This window comes from Cheilinus undulatus, linkage group 14 (genome assembly GCF_018320785.1).
Source record: "Cheilinus undulatus linkage group 14, ASM1832078v1, whole genome shotgun sequence".
Classification (NCBI taxonomy): Eukaryota; Metazoa; Chordata; class Actinopteri; order Labriformes; family Labridae; genus Cheilinus; species Cheilinus undulatus.
The window spans coordinates 12,830,761-12,841,894 of record NC_054878.1 but is presented as its reverse complement, the minus strand read 5'-3'; the positions used below and the strand labels follow the sequence as shown (position 1 = coordinate 12,841,894).

Here is an 11,134-nt window from a genome sequence, read left to right as displayed (position 1 = left end):
ACTGTATCTTGTAGTATTTAGGGTGTCTTTTATCATATCCCTACAGCTATTGAAGAAACCTGTAAAACCAGTAAGATTAAAGTAGTTTTACCAGGAATGACTTAATGTTTGAGCTGTGCAAGAATCCAGCTGTCAGTCACTGTCCTTCTACATACACACACATATATAATCTTACCATGAACATGAAAGGTCAAACATAATTTTGATTTGTTGAATTCACTTCCATGGAGGGGAGAGAGAGAGAGGAAGTCAGTGAAAAATGTTAAAGCTTCTCACCACTGTATGGCTTAAGTATACCACTGGCTTGTACCTGTGAATTAGTAGTGGGTGCAACACTGAACGAGTGGTGAGTCGTTTATGGTCTATTTGCTCACCAGAGAAAGGTTTACGATCCAAACTATGTTCCCTACTGGTAAGAAAGACAGCTCATAATGTGATCCAGAGAATACAGCAAGAGAGATGAATGAAATGAGAGCCAAAATGCCTGTCTCTGCAGGTCAGGTCACACACAGGAGCATAATGACGAATGGCATCTTGATGACCATTGTCCAGGCCAGCACCTGGCCCATGACCCATCTCTTAAGGCAAGCTGACCCCCCCCCCCCACAATCTACATGGCTGCCCCCAATGTTTGGTCCAGCCTGTCAGGTCCCAGGCACTCAGTGAGCAGTTGACCAAAGGACTTGAAGACTTTAGTCCTCGAGCACCACATCTCCTTGCCAAGCAAACTTATCACCCCATGCACTAGTTCGAGTCTGTGGTGTTCTTAGTCTCGCAGTCAACAGATCAATGGATTACACTACCAAGATAGGTGAACTGCTCCACAACTTCCTTGCTCTTAACTCTTTCCCCGCCAGAGTATTAATAAAAAGTTGCCAGCCAGCGCCAGCCGTTTTGATCATATCCACTAATATTTGAACGTCTATTGAAAATGTTGTGTTAGAGGTATGTGAACACTGAATACACCAAATGAAAGAATAGAACTTCAGCTTTTAAAAACAAAAAACTATTTTGTTCTATCTTCATTCGTTCTTGAGTAATCAACATTTGAACATTGGTAATTTTCATAAAAAAACAACATTCTGAACAAAAAACGGAGAAAAAAGCTTTTTTATCAAAGACATTCTTTATGAAGATAAAACTGATTTGATAATTACATTTTTGACTCTTTTTAATTTACAAATAGTAACACTGTATTCAAAATAACAAAATAGAATAAAAATACATATAATAATGATAATAATTATCAGTTTGAACATTAACCACAGTGTTAGGGATCACCAAAACTTTACATCAAACTCTACACAAAACATCTCAGAAAGCACTAGATTTCTTATCAACTTTACAGATTTTCAAAAATCAATAATAATTCATCCATATATCAATTTAGCCTTTCTATAAACCCTTTCATGTTCAACAAAAACAAATGCACAAAATATATTTTTGGCTATAATGTCAACACTATGAATGACTGATTGGGATTGATTTGTGATTTGTTGTGATTAGGATTGATTTACTGTGATTGGTTGTGATTAGGATTGATTTAATGTGATTGGTTGTGATTAGTGGTTTGTTCAGGCATTATAATGTGCCTTTGAATGGTACACTGTGTAGCATTTACCTGAATGTAAGAGGACAACACAGCCTTTCATCTGTTGACCAGTACATTTCAAGGTCAGGCTTACGAATGATACCAGTGAGAAAAAACAGCCTCAGGAAGGTTTTCATTTCTGACACTGTTACTGGTTTCCATGCATGAATATGAGCATGTGGTGAGGCATCAGTTTCAGCCTGAATACACTGATCTGCATACAGGTTAGTCTGGTCGACTATGTTCTCCACAAGTTCATCATAAATAAACAACTCTGCAAAATCACCTGGTTGCTCTGAATCAAGAGCTGCAGCAGCATTGATAGGCCCAGGGCTCAGAGTGAAAGGAGTATTTATTGGTAACCAGTCCTTTTCAAGCCACTCATTACCAGGTCCGGGAACTGCAGCTGGATGGTGGTCAGGGGCCCTCGCTTGTTGACTGGCTGCACCATGCCTTCGTGTTTGACCATGTTGTCTTCCTCCTTGCTGTGTTTGATCTGTAAATAGACATATGAACATATATTTATTTATCCATCTATCTGTTTATGTATATATTTATATATTTATCTATATGCGTATGTGTGTATGAATATATTTATCTATCTATGCATGCATGCATCTATCTATGCACTTATTTATTTATATGTGTATGTGTTTGTAGATGGGTGAATGTACTTATTTATTTATCTATGCATGTATCTATCTATGTATGCACATATTTATTTATTTATTTATTTATTTATTTATTTATGTTATATTGAGGTTTTTAAGTTAACATGGCATCTTAAGAACTCAAGTCTGACAACCCTTGAATGAAAACATTAAATTAACCTTACACAGCAGATGGATTTGCCCGTTTCCATGTTTCTTACTGGAAAATCCATCTTTTAAAGCTCCAATCTGAACAGTTTGGGCCCAGCTAGAAAGTGACAGGACCAATCAGCGACAAGGGGCAGTACTTTCGGGCGCAGTAGAGTCGTGGCGGACGACATTAGAGTGGATGCTGCTAAAGCGTAAGTTTTATCAGAATGTGACGACATTTCTTCATGAAAAGAAGAACAAAGAACAGCAGTGAGTTGTTTTCTTTTCAAAAACAACAAAAGTTGTGTACTGATATGTCTACAACCACCATGGTTCGCGTTATGCATCTATCTGGAGTTTACACGTTGGTAGTGCTATGACGTCGAGTTTTGTTGCTCTGATTGGCCTGTAAAGATGTGACAGAACGTTCATCCAATCACCCCCCAAGTTATTTTTCAAAGGCTCTGCCCTTTCCCAAACGCCATCTATGGAAGGTTTACTAGATGGATGTGTGAAACAAACCCATCTGGCATGTCATGCTATTGAGGTTAACTTTTTCTTTGTTAACAGGTTCAATGTCAGCTACCTCTGTACTCAGCATAAGAGGTACTGTGAGGAATCTGAGAAGAAGAAAGCTTGTGGCATTGTTCTGTCGAAATGGTCTGCTGTTGTGAATTCTGTTGTAGGATTTGTCTTGAGATTTATCTGTCTTGGCAACCCCTATAATGTTTTTTCACAACCAAAAATAGATTTAAAAGTATCTCCACTACTACCAGTAATATTTGCCAACACATTGCATCAGGTATAAGAATATCAAGTTATTTCAGGGACTGGGAACTGTCCTTCAGCTTGCCAGGGTACTGCTCGAGGTTTCTACCTGTTAAAGAAAAGTCAAAGAAAAGACATGCCATTGTTGAGAAATGCTGGCACAATTGTGGATAAACTACAATAAAAATATATATCCAGTAAGTGCAGTCAATGTTAAAGATGTAAATTTGAGCATGTGCAGTCTATCTGTGGCCATTTACATGTTTAACCTAGCTTTAACTTGCCTCACATGCCTTTGTAATTAAAGTTTAATTTTGTACATTATTAGCATCACAAGGTCAGTGCACACACTAATAAAGATTTTATTTGCTGTTCGGCCATAATGACTGCTCATATATACTCTAACAGAACATTTCATGAGCGCCTAGTTCAGTGTGATGCAAATGCAATATTTTAAAGTCATAAAAAAGGCTTTAGTGTACGTCCTCCTCCGTGGGCAAAGATTGCGGGGGCAGCCAGACTTTTCATTTTCCTGGCAACAGTTGTTTGATAGTGCAGCTTAGCGGTGACTGTGCAACAATAGAGTTCAGTGGCACACAATAGAAATGAACTGCAAATGATGTTCTCTCTGTGCCTTTCACTCCAGAAATGATCCATGTGGGCACAGAGCGTGCTCGCTGCATATCTCAGCCCAAATAACACCCAACATTTAATACTCAGCCCAAAGTCATTATCAGTTTCTTTCCCTGCCAAATCTATTTACAGCGCCCTGCAGCAGGCCAAATTGGAAGATTACTCTTTAGTCCATACAATTTAGAGAATGCACAGCATTTCCATCACCTCAAGGCTCTTGAAATCAATATGTCAATAAACCTACATCTTTCTATTCCATTAGCCTCCCTGCTGGGTGAGTGTAGTGTAAGAGAGGCAGGGACTCGCATGAGTACACAGACTGCTTGAATACATTTAGATTTACATATTTCTTTTATTTTCTTTTGTTAGCCTTTCTATACTTTTATTGCTATACTTAAATTTCACATTATCAGTATGTGATAAATAATAAAAACACACCATTCTGCAAGGATGCCATGTTGAATAAGTGTCTGTCATACACCTGCTAATCTTGACTATATATTTCAGCTATATATTCTATATATAGACTATATATTCATCTCAGAAAGCAGAGTACAGTAAAAGAATGATAGAATCAGCCCAAAGAAATTTAATTTTTTTTAGAATCCTACAAAATAAAGACAAAAACATTTAGAACTTAAAATTAAACACACTGAATGTAAAATGGGGGCTGTCACTTAAAACAATAACTTCTACAGGCACCAGAGCTGTACCTGATCCAGCTTACCGGATTCTGGGTACCCTTGACCCGGTGGGCTGGTTTGCATTGGGGGTAGCCGTGGGGGCTGTAAAAGAAGTCTGCTTGGAGAAAACCCAGAGAGATAGGGCATGGGCCTATTGTGTCCTTACTGGTCACTGCTGTTAGATAGATAGATAGATAGAGTAGTCATTGCTCATAAATGTCTAGTGGCAGCAGATGCTAATTGCAGTTCATGCTTCCTCTTATAGCAGTCTTCAAAACAAGAGAATTCTGAATTCCACTATTAACATTTATTCTAAAATGAAATGCATATGATATACAATTCCACAGCCAGGGGCTTTCTATCAGTAGAATAACACAATAACAAAATTACAAATGCATTGTAAAGACTTTCTAAAATGCTTCAAAATGGTTTTCAATGTATGGCTTGAATAAGAAGCATGAACTAGACTTTTAACAGAAAGAGAACTTCACTGTGAAAACATAAACTTCATGATGTGCCTGTTTAATGAAACAGCAGCATCCCAAGGTTAGATGTCATGTGGCTTGGGCTCATCCGGGATTTGAACCCAGGACTTCTTGCACCCTAAGCAAGAATCATACCCCTAGACCAACGAGCCACAAAGTGCCAGTGTCAGGACACGAAAATTGTAGAAGATCTCACTTTTCAGTCACAAAAATGTCTGGTATGTTCTAAGTATCATTCCTTCAACTTGTTGCTTCAAGTGATTTTCTCGATGCATTGTAAAGATTGTCTAAAATGCTTCAAGTTTGACGTCAATGTATGGCTTGAATAAGAAGCATAAACTAGACTTTTGACAGAGAGAACTTTAGTGTGGAAACAAAACCTCCGCGAAGTGCCTGTTCAATGAAACAGCAGCATCCCAAGATTGGATGCCATGCACAGGTGGTCATCTAGCTTGGGCTCATCCGGGATTTGAACCCGGGACTTCTCACACCCAAAGTGAGAATCATACCCCTAGACCAACGAGCCACAAAATGCTGATTTCAGGACACCAAATTTGTAGCAAATCTCGTTTTTCAGTCACGAAATGTCTGGTAGTTCTAGGTATCATTCCTACATCTTGTTGCTTTGAGTGACGCCCTGGATGCTTTGTAAAGATGGTCTAAAATGCTTCAAGATGGTCTTCAACGCATTCCTTGAAAAAGAAGCATAAGCTAGACTTTTGACAGGGAGGACTTTGGTGTGGAAACAAAGCCTTCATGGAGTGCCTGTTCCATGAAATGTAAGCATTCCATGAATGAGAAGTCTCGGCAGGATTGGGCAGCCATGCACTTGCAGAGATGGTCAGCATGGGCCTTGATATTCGTTACAGACTGCCATGTCAGTAGTTGGGGGCTCGTCCAGGATCTCTCACACCCTAAGCGAGAATCATACCACTAGACCAACGAGCCACAAAATGCTGGTTTCAGACACCAAAATTCTAGCAAATCTCACTTTTCAGTCACAAAAATGTCTGGTAAGTTCTAGGTAGATTCTCAGCCAGACTGCCACTGATCACTGGAGACCACAAACCTGCCGACCTGCCAGCTACCTTGCATAATCATGTGACTTCAGTAATAAAAACAAACACGATGTCTGTTGATATTTCCTTCGTGGATATATCCGTGGTCAACACGGTTCTTGAAGTTCATTACACACTCATGTAGCGATAGCTTGGGCTTGAACCTGTTACACCCTGAGGGGAAATCATACCGCTAGACCAGCGAGATACAAAACAGTAATTCCACAACACCAAAATTCCAGCAAATCTTGATTTTCAGTCACAAAATGTCTGCTTAGTCCTAGGTCTCATTCCTGCTGTTGCTTTGAGTGATTTCCTGGATGCATTATAAAGACTATCAAAAATGCTTCAAGTTTGTCTTCAATGTATGACTTAAAAAACAAGCATAAGCTAGACTTTTAACAGAGAGGAAACTAAAGCTTCGTGAAGTAAAGCTTTGTGAAGTGCCAGCATTCCAAGAGTGAAACAGGGCCTCGGATGCAGGTTTTTGGTCAAATTTTGACTCGTTTCAAAACTGTGACTCCATTGAGGAGTCTACAGTTCCTGGATTTAAATCTACATCCCTGTTATGGACTGTAATGCAGCCATCACTCTTCATATGTCAGGGATGCCCAAACTATGGCCTTTGGAGCAACAGTTTAATTAATGTTAATGTGGCAGACAGCAGATTCTAAAAATCTGAATAGAATGAAAAATATGTTGAAGAATTCAACTTTATTTCATGACTAGATTAATATCTGACTGGCTAAAAATGAGTTGTGCCAAATTGGCCCTATCATCCTTATATCTATCTGAATGTGGCCTTGATAAAAGCTTGGACATTCTAATGCTATTTGCTGTTCAATCTAACAGGCATTTCACAACACAGACTTCCTTCTAAGATGCAGTTTTTATCTTCTCTTGTTTTTTTTTTTTTTTCATACTGCTGCTTACCTACAGAATAAATAAAACCAGCTAAGAACACTCAAAATATCATACATAAAGATAGAAAAAATGGGTATAACATTTATTGGTAGTGTTAGACAAAGATAACATATTTACACACAGTTCAAATAAGTAGAAAGAATATAAAATGTGTTAAGATTTCAACACACATTACTGATGTCCTTAGGCAAATACTACTGGCTATGTTTTATTCATGTTGCTGCCTGATCTCTGGCCTGGCTCAAGCTGGCTCAGGGTGAACATGGAGCATGTTAACTATTTATCGCACATTACAACAAGACATGAGGCCGTCAGCCTTAAAGCCCTCGACAGCACACCGCCTCGCCCACCGTCTGCTGCAAAAACCTGCTGACAGGGGTGAAACTCAACACTTCCCCTCTTTCTAACTGATAAGGATCCAGCCCTCCTTTAGTCACCACTGAGCTCCCCCGCATGCTGCAGAGCGACACACACAGCTTCCTACAATTGAACTGGCAAGGGAAATGAGGACAGACGATGTCTTATCAGCAGTTCTATTGCCTTTTTCTCTCCCTTCTCTCTGACAATGAGGCGCTGCCGTTCCTCTCTTTTCACTCGCCAAATGGGTGTGACTGTGCAGGAGACATGGAGATGATCAATTACCAGCGATGTCTCCGCCCCATCAAACACATTCACTTCGCTTTAATGAAACGAGAGCAAGTGTTATGGTGTGAAAAGAGTAAAAAGAAAATTTAATATTTCTCCAATTTTTTGAAACAAGGTGAGAAAGAACCTCAAAGGGAAAGTTAAGTATCCCCAAAGAATAAAGGCGCCACAGAAAAGAAAAGCTGATTTCACATAACAGGGATCTGATGAGCTGCTCAGACCCAACTTTGGTATTTTCTTCGTCTACTGCCACTCCAGATACAGAGGAGGAAATACAGGAGAATTGAAAAGTCATGCTTGCAAGTCTAACTGCAGCTGCAGAAAAATATTTTGCTCAAGTTAAAAGTCAGGAATAGTAATAATAGTAATAATAATAATAATCATAATATTAAAAAAAATTACTTATTCCAATAATAATAGTTTTTATGGTAATAGTTATAATAATAATAAAAAATGGATGGAAGTTTAAGAAAGCAGCAACCTCCAATGTTTGAACACACAGCCAATGGGGAAGTGCAAATTACCTTTTGTCCACTTTAAGATGTCTGCAGAATCCTCTGAAATCATATATGATGATTCTAACATGCCAGATCAGAAATAAGAAATTTTACAGCCTGGTACAAACAATAGCACATATCTCTATGAACACATACTGCATAACTTGTCTGTTTTGATCTTATAAAAGACAAACATTTTTTCATGCAGGGCGTTGCTGCTCTGACTGGTGGGTCTGTTTGGTGACACTTTTTCCAGCAGGCTTATTCCTCGAATTGATCTTGTATCTCTAGCCTTGCACTGCTCAGGGCTGCATGGTGATGCACAGTGTGTCCAAAACACAGAATGGTGTTGCATCACCCCAAACATTGCACAGGTAGATATTTTGATTTTGGGGATGACGCTTCATTTCACATTCTCTGTCCAGGATCAACATGTAAAGCACAAACTATGACCACCTAACAGTCAAAAAATGACTCTGATCAACACTCAACAGTCACAGAGTTTCTAAGATGACCACTAAAAAGCTACATTTATCCCGATGAACACTCAACAGTCACAGAGTTACCCTGAAGACCACTCAGTCACAGTTACCCTGATGAACACTCAACAGTCACAAAGTTACCCTGAAGACCACTCAACAGTCACAGAGTTACCCTGATGACCACTCAGTCACAGAGTAACCCTGAAGACCACTCAACAGTCACAGAGTTACCCTGATGACCACTCAGCAGTCACAAAGTTACCCTGATGACCACTCAACAGTCACAGAGTTACCCAGATGACCACTCAACAGTCACAGAGTTACCCTGATGACCACTCAACAGTCACAGAGTTACCCTGATGACCACTCAACAGTCACAGAGTTACCTTGATGACCACTCAACAGTCACAGAGTTACCGTGATGACCATGGCCAAATTATATATTGTATCATTGATTTAAAATGTATAAAAGCAATAAAATAAAACACTTAAGGGGGTGAATTTATTTTATTTGAACCAATACAATGTTCATAATCAACATTGGGTTTCTTTGATTTCATCATTATAACACTAAAAAGCTCTGGTTTAATAAATGTTTTTGAGAGTCATCAGTTAGAGAGATTGTAGATGGATTCAGTCTGATTAAAGCTGCTGAACTCTAACTTCCTGCCACAGGCAGTGTAACATATATATTTTTAAAGGTAATATAGAAATAGGCCAAGCAGTGCAAACAAGCCTCAGTTTCTTTGGATCAGGGCTTTCTTTCAGAGTTTTGTGCAGGTGAAAAATGAATACTGAATAACATTCAGGAAGTTATCTTTTTTCTCCCTTGGATGGGATTACTTTAAACTTTCATACCCTCACTAGTGTAGATTCCTGCTGCAGTGATAGAATCCTGGATTTATAAAATCCCTTTACAGCAGACATATTGCTGCTGTGTCAGTGCTGTATTATTACAGCTTACTCCTGTAAGCCACATTCTCCACAGAGGTTAACAACATGCTTTGAGCCAGCATGAATAGCTCCCTATTCTGCCATCAGTTCATCCCTGTATTTGCCTTTCAAAACACACAACCAACATGTAATCCTCCAAAGCCTTTGATTTGTGTTTGCCTTTAAACATTCTGTTTAATGCCACCAATCCAAACATGTTAAATCTGCACCTTATTTTAATGAGTTTCCTGCTTATGTTATGTTTTATACATGCTTAATACTCACAGGATATTTGGTAAATATTTTGGAGGTAAAATAATTGCTCATGCTTTATTTATAAGTCATTGAGCACAAAATGTCTTGGATCCGGTTTTCCCAAAATTATGCCGGAATCAAAAGGAATATTTAATATGGCTGTTGTTGCATCATCTCTATAGCCTCAAACGCCTTGTCAGGCTAATTATTTGTAATTAGGGTTTTTTTGTTGAGGGAGTAAACAAAGAAAATTTATGAATTCAGCAACAGCTTCTGAGCTCTAGATCTTTTAATCATGCAGACATTTTAGTCTTTGCAGGCTGGCCATGTTGGACTCAGCCTGGGAGATTTATTGATTCAACCGAGGCTTCAATCAGTTTTGCCTCTGCATCCAGTTAATTTATGGCTGAAGCAAGGATTATTGAGCGCTCACGCTAACTGAGGACGCAACAAATTAACACTTCCAAAATCATTTTTGAAAATGATTGTTTTTCATACCCCCCCCCCCCCCCCGAGATAGCCGAGTAAAGACTGAGAGAATAAATGAAACTCTGGACAGATATTAAAAACGTTTTTTTAAATTTTATTTATTTTTTATTTTATTTTATTTTTTTACCTCACAATAGCATTCAGCTCAATGTAACTCATTTCAGCTCGGCTCTGTCTGACAGCTTTATTACCATCTAATCAGCACATATGTTCTATCAATAGAAGCAAACTTGTTGCCTTTATTTGCATTTGTCAGATGAGGTCAGAGCCCTTTTGGTGAAACTTCTTTGCTTTTTTTATTGACCAGCAGCACGTCCTGACATTTAAAAGACACAACATGCTTTTGAGCTAATGAGGCTCGGCTGGAACAGAAGGCATTGTGAAACTCCCACTTTACTGAATGGTCTGATCAGGCCAAATGCTGCCTTTTTCACTGCTGCATGAAATTTAAACAACAACTGTTCATAAAGTTTATTTTCCAGAGGACATTGATGAATTTAAAGATTAACTTATCTGTCAAAAATCTCATAAAATGAAGGAGGGAAGGAAGGAAGGTGGTACAAGTCTAGTCAAGTCCCTGTCTCCTGTTGTCCCTAATCAGCCACAACATAATTTCATAACACCAATCTAGAGTGTGGAATTTCAGCTGTAGGCTGCTATGTGAGTGTTTTTTAAAGATTATTTTAGGGGCTTTTTGCCTTTATTAGATTGGACAGCTGATGAAAGACACGAAATACTGGATGACGGATTGGCAGGGAATGGATGCCTGCTTGACTAACTGAGCTAAACCGGTGCCCATGAGTGAAGTTGACTTTCTGGCATTGTTATACACGACAAGAGGGGACATGTTATTTAAAGTGAAATAACTTCAGAACAATAAATTGTAGCTAT

The 11,134-nt window shown here is 38.8% G+C and overlaps 2 non-coding genes across 2 annotated transcripts; both read right to left on the bottom strand.

The window, feature by feature from the left end:
• Positions 1-5,040: 5,040 nt before the first annotated feature.
• trnap-agg lies at positions 5,041-5,112 on the bottom strand. The gene has a single exon. It is a non-coding gene; the product is annotated as a tRNA-Pro (tRNA).
• A 302-nt stretch (positions 5,113-5,414) lies between these two features.
• Positions 5,415-5,486, bottom strand: trnap-ugg. The gene has a single exon. It is a non-coding gene; the product is annotated as a tRNA-Pro (tRNA).
• Between the last annotated feature and the right edge of the window lie 5,648 nt (positions 5,487-11,134).